The sequence below is a fragment of the Bombina bombina genome, chromosome 2, assembly GCF_027579735.1.
Source record: "Bombina bombina isolate aBomBom1 chromosome 2, aBomBom1.pri, whole genome shotgun sequence".
Lineage (NCBI taxonomy): Eukaryota > Metazoa > Chordata > Amphibia > Anura > Bombinatoridae > Bombina > Bombina bombina.
Window position 1 is genome coordinate 775,878,705 of NC_069500.1, and position 12,858 is coordinate 775,891,562.

Here is a 12,858-nt window from a genome sequence, read left to right on the forward strand (position 1 = left end):
AGAGGGAACTTGTTCCTAGCAAAGAAGCGACATGTGCTGGTGTGGCTGATGTATAGCGTCATGCTGATACTTCACACATTAATGTAAGGTTTATTTTTATAGTTTTTATTTTCTCTCTGTCTCAGATTTTACAGCTTCCCATAGTAGTGCTGTTCCAGTCAGTAAACTTATATTTGTCTGCACCTCCATGCTTCCTCCTTTACCTTGCTTTGCTCCTGTTGGCTGCCCTAAATCTCTTTAACCAGCTAACCTCACACCAGAATCACATTCAAAAGAATATTAAATGAATCCACAGTGGAGGAATTTATATATTTATTTACTTATTAGTACTGCTTAGGTCCAGTTTCACATATTGCATTTTTTTTTTTAAATGATTAGCCCAGCAGTGGATGATCCACCGCTGGGCTAATAATAATAAAAAAAAATTATTTAGTTGTTTTTTGGGATGTTGGGGTGGAGAGCAAAATTGCATGGGGTGGGGTGGGGAGGGGGGGGGGCAAGAAAATTTTTGCCCAGGGTCCAATCAATATTAAAGACGGCCCTGTGCACGTGTCTTTAGCACTATGTGGCAGAGGAGTTTGCAACAATGTTTGTAGTAATGTTATAGATTGTTGCAAACACTGGTGCCATAGAGTGCTAAATAAATGTGCACACTCTTGAGGTCCTAAGAGCCTACCCAAGTAACATACATAGTAACATAGTAGATGAGGTTGAAAAAAGACCAAAGTCCATCGAGCTCAACCTATACAATGGGACAAGACTTAGCCAAACAGAGGAGGAAAGGGATTTGGGAGTAGTAATAGATAACAAGCTAAAGATGGAAGCACAATGCAGGGAAACAGCTTCAAAGGCGAATAATATACTAGCATGTATTAAAAGAGGCATTGATTCAAGAGAGGAAAGCATAATTCTGTCACTATATAAATCCCTGGTAAGACCTCACCTTGAGTATGGAGTGCAGTTCTGGGGACCGATCGCAAAAAAGATATTGCAGAACTAGAAAAAGTTCAGAGAAGGGCCACAAAGCTAATAAGGGGAATGGAGAATTTAAGCTATGAGGAGAGGCTAGCCAAACTGGGTCTGTTTTCCCTAGAAAAAAGGCGCTTGAGAGGTGACATTACTTTATATAAATATATTCAAGTCCCATATACAGATATGGCAGAAGCTCTGTTTAGTCCAAGAAAATTGATTGTGACAAGAGGTCACAATTTTAGGTTGGAGGAAAGGAGATTTAATCTCCTGCAACGGAAATGTTTTTGTAATGTTTTTTTCTGTAAGAGCAATAAAATTGTGGAACTCATTACCAAAGAAGGTAGTGAATGCCAATACCCTAGATACATTTAAAAATTGTTTGGATACATTTCTGGCTAGAAACAAAATTCATGGATATGATTGTATTAAATGGCTTGGATTAATTTAAGCTCAACTGGAGCTTTTTTTTTTTAAAGTTTACTCTGTATGTATGTATGTATATCTATATCTATATATATATATATATATATATATATATATATATATATATATATATTTCCAGTCAAACGCCTAATCATATACCATATACCTTTTAACCCTTATAAAAAAAAATTATTAACCCCTTAAGGACCAGGAATTTCAGAGAAAACCTTGCCTAAAAGATCTTGCCCTCACCCATTTCTGTAGTGTAAAAGCCCATCCCTTCCCCCTCACCAAAAAAACCTTTTTAGTAGGTAAGGAATCCCTCCCCTCCTGTAATGCGTTGCCTGTCCACCCCCCTCCTTCCCTCCCATACCACCCACGCCAGCACCGAATGCCAATTCAAACAGTGACACAGAGTGTCACTGTTTGCATCTGCGATTTACCTTCATTTGGTAACAGGAGCACGATCAGCACTTCCTTAACCATATGAAGGCAGATGCCTTCTACCTCTGGCTGCGATCTTAGTTGTCAGAGCTGACAGCACAACATGAGGCTGAAGGTTGGACATAGCTACTATGTCAACAGGATACGCTGAGCTAAGTACCCTGTGACGTAGTAGCTACATTCTGGTGGCTTAAGTGGTTAATATTTCTATTAATCATTTTTTACCATAAACTGTATATATGAGTGTAACACTTTATTTTAATGTACTTGTGTTGTGTTTTTTTTACTTCTTACACTTTACGCTAGGTCTTCAGTCGTGCTAACCTGACGAGTGCAAATTAGCATGTAATAAGTGCACAAGTTAGTGCAGTCATGGAACAGCTTATCGAGACCCGTGCTAACTTTAGCACGCCACTTGTAATCTAGCCATCTCTTGGTACCCTTTGTTGAAGAAACAGCAATTCACATGGGAGAGCCAATAACACGGGGCATATATGAGCAGCCACCATTTAGCAGCTCCTGAGACTATCTAGTTATGCTTTTCAACAACAAATACCAAGAGAACAAAACAAATTAGAAAATAGAAATAAAGTGGAAAGTTGTTTAAAATTGCATGCTCTATCTGAGTCATGAAAGAAAAAAAATTCATTTCATGTCCCTTTTTTTAAAAAAAACTTTTATTTATATCCAACAATGCAGACATACACAAGACATGTTATCATACCACACAGGGTAGAAAAAATAAAATAAAATAAAAAGACAACAATACATTTGTCATGATACAGATTAAGATATTTACGATTTCAATAAGGCCGTGCTCATATAAAAGTCATATACTATAGTCAGATCTTAATTATGGCCCGCTAAGTATTTTAAATGTCTGCACCGTTGGGGTTTTCTTTTTTTTAAATTGTAAAACTTTTCAACTTAATTACACTAACTAAACAAAAGTAACCGCTTACACTTGAGCATAGGCTGTTAGTCATTATTCAAGTAAATAACCTTTGTAGAAATCTGTAGAGTCATAGTGAACCCATCCTTCCAGGCAATTTGATTATATAAAAATTACATGAAATAGCTTAATATCGCTGAGATAGGGTAAAAGACCTTAGGTCTCATTAGAGATTTACTAGTTGTGTTGTGTTAGCCACATGTTACATATTAGTGAAAATACATACAGTAACATCATGTTAAACTCTTCATGTGTGATACTGAATAAATATCAATAGTAGAGAGATATGTGCATTCTTTTTATAAATATGTACAGGTAGCCCTCAGTTTACGCCGGGGTTAGGTTCCAGAAGGAATGGTTGTAAATCGAAACCGTTGTAAATTGAAACCCAGTTTATAATGTAAGTCAATGGGAAGTGAGGGAGATAGGTTCCAGGCCCCTCTCAAAATTGTCATAAGTAACACCTAATACATTATTTTTAAAGCTTTGAAATGAAGACTTTAAATGCATCACAGCATTATAAACCTAATAAAATAATCACACAACACAGAATATAAATTAAACTAAGTTAAATGAAAAAAACATTTGCTTAACAGCATTATAAACCTAATAAAATAATCACACAACACAGACTTCACTTGAATTTTTCTGCAAACAGTTCTTTCTATGCATTCCAATCTGGACTGATTTATAGACAGGAAGATATTGTTCCTTTGAAATCTACTCAATAGCTCAGGTCTGGTTAAACTGATTAATTTCAGCTTGCTTGGCTTTGCTGCAACACAAGTGGACAGCTCCACCTACTTGCTATTTTAATAAATGCACTGCTTCTCAATGCTTTTCAATAGCAGTCACATGACTGGAAAAAAAGGTTGTTATTCTGAAACGGTGTAAATTGAACCGTTGTAAAACGAGGGCCACCTGTATTAGATTTGCACCCTCAGATATAGATACTCAACAATGTTTGTATTGTTATCTCACACGGGCATCTATTAGGGGTTAAGTGAGAGTTATTTTCAATTCAATTGGCTAAGCATTTGGTAGATCTCTAAAGGAAGTGGTGTTCTATATAAGTCCCATGCAGTGTACAGACTAAAAATATTGCTTATATGAAGTACTAGGCTATTCTCTTGAGACAATATACAGTGTGAGTTTCAAGAGTAAAAATAACAAACCAACACATCTAACTGGGTTGTTGCCCTATGTAAACAAGCACTATAAAAAATAAAAAAACTTACTAAGTCCTAACAACCTACCTAACAAAAGTGGATTTTTTTATTTTTATTCATATTTATTGAGTTTTTACAAAAAGAAAAACAACAATTAACAAAACAAACAATAGAATTGCAATAATGCAGATAAAACTCACAGGTGTTGCTATGAACAATGGTTCCTACTGTGTGCATATTATTTCTTCGGAGTGTCCAGAGAGAAATTGCAAAGAGTCTCTATATGTTAAGAAGTCCTCTCTAAAGGGACCTTGCGTTAGTTGTCCCTTGTTGTCAGCGCATTATTTGTAATATAAACAGACCTTTAGTGATAATATATACGTAAGTGAGGAAAAGAGGCAACAAAACTGACAAACACAAGAAGAGGTACCCTTCTAGACCCATGCGTTTGATAACATATATCATATATCTCAGTCCCATACCCCCCTGTGATTCATATACTTTTTTAATATCAACTGGCATATAGGTATTGTTCCCAGAGAAAGATCATGTCATGGTAGAGGGGCATGTTCCCTATCCTGAAGTAGTGGAGCTTTTCTAATGTAAGTGTGTTTTTTATCTTTGCTTTCCATTCTGCTAATGTTGGGATGTGGGGGGATTTCCAGTTCTTGGGGATGAGTCCCTTTGCTGCATTGATCATGATTTGATATAAGTGTCTTCTAATTTTACATGGGATATCCATGTTTGCATTAAACAGAACCCTTTCTGGGGTAAGACATAATTGTGTGCCAATCGCTAAACATGCTTGTCTATGAGCTTCTACCCAGAATGGGCGCAGTCTTTCACAGCTCCACCAGACATGGAGCATAGTACCCTCCAGACCGCAACCCCTCCAGCATCTACCGTTTGCGTTCTGGAACATATGTTTCAGCTTAGCGGGGGTTAAATACTATCTAGTGAGCAACTTAGTATTAGTTTCTAGGGCCGCTGCTGAATGACCCAATCTGGCCGTAGCCTGAAACCAGGACATCCATTTCTTGGTAGAGAAGGCATTATTTAATTCCCTTTCCCATTTTTGGACATATGTGGGCCTGGGTGGTAAGCTAGACCTAAGGACAAGCCCATACATCAGCGAGATCACTTTTTTGGGATGGTGTTGTGAAATGCATGTATTTTCAAATGAAGTCATCTGCCTCAACATATCTGATTTTCTTCTATGTGAGAGTATATAATGCCTAGCTTGGTGGTAAAGCAGCCATGGTTTAAATTCGTTAAAGCCTTTCTCCACTAATATCTGCCTAGGGGTTATTTTTCCTCCTTCCACCATCACACAAATTGGGAGAAAGTCTGACATCCCTGAATTGTGTGTAGTCTGTTTTGCTATCCCTCTCTGCTCAATGGGGAGTTCTTTATTGAATAAGAGAGTGGTCAAAGGTGAATATGTCGTGGAGATAATGTTCAACCTGACATGCATTGCGGTCCAGCTTGTCCATGTCTCCCTTATATTCGGATAAAGTTCTAGCAAGGAACAAGACAGTTTCTGAGGAGCCCAACACATCCTACCTATTTGAGTGACATTTAACAGTTGTGATTCTAGTTGGACATTTACCTTATAAGAGCCTGGACCCTGTCTACACCATTCCGCAACCTTGCTTAAGGATATTGCCTGCTTATAAGCCTGAAGGCATGGTACCCCTAGGCCTCCTTCCTCTCTCTACGTGAGTATAGAGTGCTTTTTGCTAGTCTGGGTGGCTTTCTGCGCCAGATATATGCATTCATAATGTTTTGCAATTTGCGGATATCTGCATCTACTCCTGGGATTTGAACGGCTTGCATTACATATAAGACTTTTGGTAGCAGCATCATTTTAGCTGCCGCTATTCTTCCCAGCCATGATATGTGTTTTGGGAGCCATGAGGAAACTAAAGCTTGAAACTCCTACTGCAGTAGACCATAATTCAATTTACATAGGTTTTCTAAGTTAGAGGTAATGTGGAAGCCTAAATAGCGCAGGGCCTTTACCTGAATTTTGAATGGGAAATTCTGTTTAATGGTGGCAAGGTCTTTTTCGTTCAAATTAATGGGATATATCTTGGATTTTAAGTAATTGACTAGAAAATTTGAGACTGCCCCATATCTCTCCAGTTCGGTCTGCACTGCCCGAAGGGATGTCACAGGTGACGACAGAGTCATTAGAACGTCATCAGCGAACATGGCCAGTTTGTATTCGTGATCTGGAATAGTAATTCCCTTTATTTGAGAGTTGTTTCTTAATTTAACAGCCAGTGGCTCCAGGGACAGTACAAACAGGAAGGGAGACAGGGGGCACCCCTGCCTCGTGCCATTGCGAATTTCAAAGGGTTCTGAGAGGGTGCCATTGACTAATACCTGCGCCGAAGGATTGAGGTACAGGGCCTGAATTTGCTGTATTAATTTCATGGGGAATCCAAATTTGTGAAGTGTGACCAGGAGAAAGGTCCAATCTAAACGATCGAACGCTTTCTCCGCGTCGGTTGAGAGGTATATTGAGGGTATTTTAGAATGTTTAAGGAAGTCTAAAAGGTTTAGTGTCTTGCTAATATTATCTTTAGCTTCCCTCCCTGGAACAAATCCGACCTGGTCACCATGTACCAGATCAGGCAAGAATTTGTTAATTCTATTAGCTAATACCTTGGCAAACACTTTCATGTCTACATTAAGCAACGAAATGGGCCTAAAGTTGGCTGGTCTGTCTGGGGGTTTGCCAGGCTTTGGGAAAACTGAGTTATGGGCTTGTAACATTGTGTCCAGAAATTGGCTTGAAACTGTTATGTCATTAAACAGATTCAATAAGTGATGGATGAGTTGTTTGGCAAATGTTTTGTAATAACGGTTAGATAGACCGTCTGGTCCAGGAGCTTTATCGGGTTTCATTTCCCGGATGACTTCAATTATTTCTGTGTTTGTAATTTGGGCTTCCAGAATCTCAATGTCTGCTGGTTTTAATTTGGGCAGAGGGATGTCTTTTAGATATTCCTCACATTTCAGGTTATGTATAAGAAGTGATCTTTTAGGGAAAAGATTATATAATTTGTGGTAAAGGGAGTGGAAAGCCTTACCTATCGATTTTGTGTCCTCTATGTTATTTCCTTTCTCAGAAACAAGGGAGTGTATAAAAGTTTTCAGTTTTTGTTTTTTAAGGGCTCTGGCTAGCATTTTACCAGCCTTGTTACCTTCGGTGTAATATTTTTGTTTTAAATATAGCTGGAGTCTTTGGGATTCGATCTGAAGGAGATCATTTAGTTTGTTACGCCTATCATTCAAATTGGTTAATAAGGATGCATCTGAAGGATTGAGTTTCAGTTGATAATCTGCCTCTGACACCTCCTGTGCTAACCTTTTGTAGATAATAGAATGTTTCAGTTTCTGAGTTTTCATTTTAATAAATTCCCCCCTGATGTATGCCTTATGTGTTTCCCAGACTATAGCCTTGCTAGTTTCGGGAATACTATTTATTGTAAAGTAGGTGTCTAATTGGTTTGTGCATTTTTCCACTAGGATTGGATCCAGTAGCAGAGAATCATCTAATCTCCAATTAAATGGCTTTAGGGGAATCGACAGCCAATGTATTAGACAATTTACCATGATCTGACCAGGAGGTATGGCTGATGTTAGCATGTTTAACTAATGATAGAGCTAAATGGTCCACCAGGATGTAATCTATTCTAGAATAGCTTTTTTGTGGATTGGAAAAAAAGGTGTAGTCTCTGGTGTTAGGGTGTGTGTACCTCCAGACATCATGAAGGGTGAGGGTTTTTAGGCTACTCCAGACAGTTCGGAGGTCTTTTGAGTTTCTACGCAGTGAGGGGTTGGAGCTGTCCATATCTGGATTAAGGGTTGCATTCAAGTCCCCTGCCATTACAAGTGGCCCTTTAGTTAGGTCTATGATTTTGTTAGTGATGGTGGACATGAAAGCACCTTGTCTTTGATTGGGGACATATACATTAACTAGGGTAATCGGCCTCCCAAATAGCAAGCCCGATATACCCAGATATCTGCGCTCCCTATCTTTGTCCAATTTAATACGTTGAAAGGGCAGAGATTTATGTAGCAATATACTAACTCCATTTATTTTTTTTGTTTCATTTGTGCTGTGGAAATGTTGTGTGTAGTGGCTGGAGAAGTACCTTGGTGTTTTATGTGCTTTAAAATGCGTCTCTTGTAACATTAAAATCTCCCCCCCCCCCCCCTTCTTTCTAAGGTCCTGGATTCCCATAGCTCTTTTGTTTGGACAATTGAGTTATTACTTGTACATTCTGTGAGGTGTGTGTAGTCATCTTACTGGGGTAATCATGAATCTGAGACATATTGCATGTTGCACATTATGTGCGAAAACCAACAAAGAAACATTTAGCATTACCTGTTTCTCTCCCTGGGAAGCCTGTGGGTCTAAAATAACATAAATAAAACTCATAAAATAACATAACAATTGTAGTGCACAACTGGTGCACACAAGAAAACCTAGTAAGGTAATTCTGAGGGTGGGGGAAAAGGATCCCCTTCGGGCAACAATTTCAGCTTGACAAATAATATTATCATAATATTAACTAAATCAGACAATAGTATTCTAAACTGCTTAAACATTTTCGGAATGAGTTAATTCAGCTCTAAGGTTAGTTATGCTGGCAAACGGTCAGGACTAACCAATCTCGAACTGCAAGATAAAGTAAGGCACATCACCAAAAAACATTTGTATGACATATATACTTAGTCCTCTACTGGTGGGTCATCGTCCATCAATCAGGTGCTTGAGCATCCTAGGATCTCTAGGAGTTGAATTCTTTGTTTGGTGCCTTTGCCACTCCAGCCTCTGCGGGAGAGGCGGTGGACCCGGTCCAGCTTTGGTAGAAGAGGCTGGGGTGAGGTCTTACAAGGAAGGGGGTGTTATTTCCAGGTCTGTACATATTCTTCCAAAATCTTCTGGGGTGTTACAGACCCACCTTCTTCCTTTCCACATGATCTGCAGGTTAAAGGGATGGCCCCACCTGTATGGAATATTGTGTTGTCTTAATTTACTTGTAAGAGGACTAAAGTCCCTTCTTTTTTGAAGGGTTAGCGGTGTCAAGTCTTCAAATATTTGCAGTTTATCAGATTTGTAAGTTATAGGATGCTTTTCTCTAGCCTTTTTCATTATGTTTTCTTTTATCGGGTAGCTTGTCACTCTGACTATAATGTCCCTTGGTGGTTGATCTCCCAGAGGTTTAGCACGCAAAGCTCTATGGAATCTATCCAAAGCGACAGTAACCTCAGCATCTTCATCTGTTAAATATGAAAACAAGCCTTGTATATATTGCTCTAATGCGGAGGGGGCAACGGATTCAGGGATTCCCCTGATCCTGACATTGTTGCGGTGACTCCTATTTTCTAAGTCATCGACTTTGTTCTCTAACTGCGCAATGACCTCTGCTTGATGTGATATCTGAGATTGAAAAGTAGTCAGATTTGCAGTAAGCGAGTCTGTGTCACCTTCTAGCTTTTCTACCCTTTGGCCCACATCTGAGAGCTCTTTTTTTATTTCTGAGATTTCTTCCCTGATGCACTGCTTAACTTGACTCACTAGATTGGAAAAGTCTTTTTTTGAAGGCAGTGATTTTAGGAGAGCTCTAGGGATGGATATTGCAGTATCTAAAGCCTCTTCCTCTGACTCTGAAGAGGGCGATGAATCTCTTGGCTGCACCTCTGGAGGCTTTTTATGTATTCCTGACACATTATCCACATTTTTGAAAAAATCGTTAACAGAGGGTGTGGAGGGTGTTTGTTTTTTCGTTTGTTTGCCAGGCTTATTCCCTTTTTTATGAGACATGATGCTGAGCCTATCCCAGGGATGTCGCTTAAGTATGAAAAGACAAATGTTGCTGTTAGTAAATCGTGTATAGCTGAGCTAAAATACAGTGTTCACGGTACAGTTCCACTATTATAACCCTTTCTTGCTCCTTATTCTGATGGAAAGGATGCCTCATCAACAGAGGGACTGCAATGCCAAATAATAAGGCCTCAGCTGCTGTTGTGTGCACTCAAGCCTGCTCCCTCCGGTTTACAAAAAGACCATGGCGCCAGTGAACAACTCAGTGCAGTTTTTTTTTTTTTATATATATTTTTTTTATTTTTTTTATTTTTCCCCTTTTAAAGAATTGCGATCCCATATAATACCTCCCAATGCATGAACTGAGGTGGTCTTGTACCTTTTTTCACTATGTTAGAGCACCAATGTTAATAAAATGGCGTATTGTCTATTAGCATGCTCCTTGCAGCTTTCCGTTATATAAATGTCACTTTTTGTGCAGTGTGCCCAGTCTGTAAGGGTGTGGTGGTTGTGGCCCCATTACCTGAAGTATCCGTTATGCTGTGGTCTGGCAGAGATTCTTGTCCGTATCAGCTAGTCATGGCTGCTAACAGCAGCCCTGTTGTCTCTTGCCCACGTGGCCTAGTCTGGTCTCGGTGAGTCCACCGAATGCTTTTGTGTCAGCCACGGGAATGCGGTAACGCCCCTGCAAGGGTCAGTGACTGTTGGCACCTAAAAATCCATGGGTCTGATGCGGATGGGGCACTGGGTTGTACAGTTTGCCCATCGGGGATCCAGGAGCTCACTCGCGTGCAGCCGACTCCATTGAGCGCTGGCTCCGCCCTCACAAAAGTGGATTTTAGTGTTTTCTCCTCTGCTCTTGGGTATAGGCTTCCTTTGGTTAGTGAAATGAGGGAATCTAGTTTTAGACTAATAACTAATCACAATGTCTAATGCAATATCTACATGAATATAGTACCCAGTGCCAAAGATAAGAAAGAAAAAAAAAGAAAAAAAAAAGAGAATACTTCATGAGGAAGAATAAGTGTAGGTGAACAGGAATAACTAGTTATAAATAAAACCATGGAGAAAGTGAAATGACATTAATAAAGGACAAATTATATAGCCACTAAGGCAGCAGAGGCTAACGCTAATCATAGGGTTCTTTTCAAAGTTGTCTCACATGGCTTGAGACCAAGAGGTGGCCGGTCTCTTGTGAAGTAAAGAAAGGGGTGCAGTTCAGCCAATACCCTTAGCTAACCGGGTTTTCCCCTGCTTCCACCCGTGATGATTGTTGTGGAGACGGCAATAATACTGAACCTGCAAGTCCGTTCCCTGCTGTTTCCTCTCCGCGGGTCCCATATTGTCAGACCACAAGAGAACCAAAGCAAGTTGCTTGCCCCTCACATTCGAGCTGCACCACAACTGAGACCTGTTACGGCTGCTGTAACCATTGGATGCCGTTTGCAGCTTGAGATATTCAGGCCGGGTGGGTTTAAGCTTCCACAAGTGGGACATTGGCAGAATGCTTCTACGTGATGGGGATAGATGCGGGTCAAAGGATTGCTGCATACGCCGATGATACATATCCAGCAGAAGTCCTGACTGCCAGGGAGTCCCGCATGCCTCATGTGCTGCGGAGTCTTTAAGGTAAGGAAGCCGCTGGCCTGTTATAGAGAAGGTCTGCAGTACTTGCTGTGCACTACAGCAAACGTCGCAATCTTGTGAGGCGGGCATTGAAGATCCACAATTAAAAACTGGAGTAGCATAAAAGCATGGGTCAGAGTGCGGATCGTACTGCCGCGTGGTGTCTGAGGTACAAACCCACAATGGAGGTCTTGGAGCCTCAAGGATAAAATTGCTAGGGTCACAAATAGATGCCGGCAGCAAGGCTGGTCGATGGAGTGACCGTATCTCTTCATGAAGAGTCAGGCAGGAAGATATCAGGATATCCAAGCGAGGTAGGAACACTGTCATGAGTTCTTTAACAATAGGGTTAGTGGCCATCTTTGAAGGTAAAAAACAAGCTATTGACACCTTCGCCGTGTCGTGAGAAAAACTGTTAATGCACTTTCCGGGGGAGAGAAGGTGGTAAATATCCACTTTGGTTCCCGGACTCAGCAAGTAGTCAAGGGAGATATGGATGGCAGTAAGTCTTGGCTGTAAGTAAGTTTCTAAGCATAAGATGTAACGGAGCTTCAGCACTTTGCAGCCATCTTGGTGCGCCACCCACCGGAAGTCCATTTCATGTCCCTTTAATAAACTTTTGGAAATCATGGCAGTAAATTCTGTCCATGTATTCTGATTAAAATAAAGTTTTGTGTGTGTTCATACTTAATGTCCATAATTAGATAACAATTCCAAAGCTTTACATCCCTTTCACCCGTGATCAGTGCTGTACATAATCTCAGACATGAAGTCACCCTGCAACTTTCTTATAGAAGCTGAATCAATCTCTGCAATAAGGCTCACCGGTAGTACTGAAATCCAAAGCTCTAATTCGCACTATCCAATTAAAATCAGTATTTTTTAGCCAGTAAATATAATTAAAGGACCAGTATATACATTAGATTTGCATAATCAACAAATGCACAATAACAAGACAATAAAATAGCACTTAGTCTAAACTTCAAATAAGAAGTTGATTTTTTTTCTGACAAATTTCTGTTATGTCTATTTCTACTATCCCTGTATCATGTGACAGTCACCAGCCAATCACAAATGCATAGAAGTATATTCTGTGCATTCTTGCAGATGCTCAGTAGTAGCTGGTGACTCAAAAAAAATGTTAATGGAAGTAAATGAAAATGTTGTTTAAAGTTGCATGCTCTATTGGAATCATGAAAGTTTCATTTTGACTTGAGCGTCTCTTTAAAGCTGTTTGTTTTGAATTTGAAGGTAACAGAAAGGGTTAAACGCTAAGATCTGATTACTTATGATTACTCACTGTCTTCTTTTGGTGGAAAATAACTAAACAAAAAATTCAGTACAAGAATATACTTTTTAAAAAAAAACAAAAAAACTTTTATACTTTTTAAAATTCATTATCTTAGAAGAAACATATAAGAAAATACGTA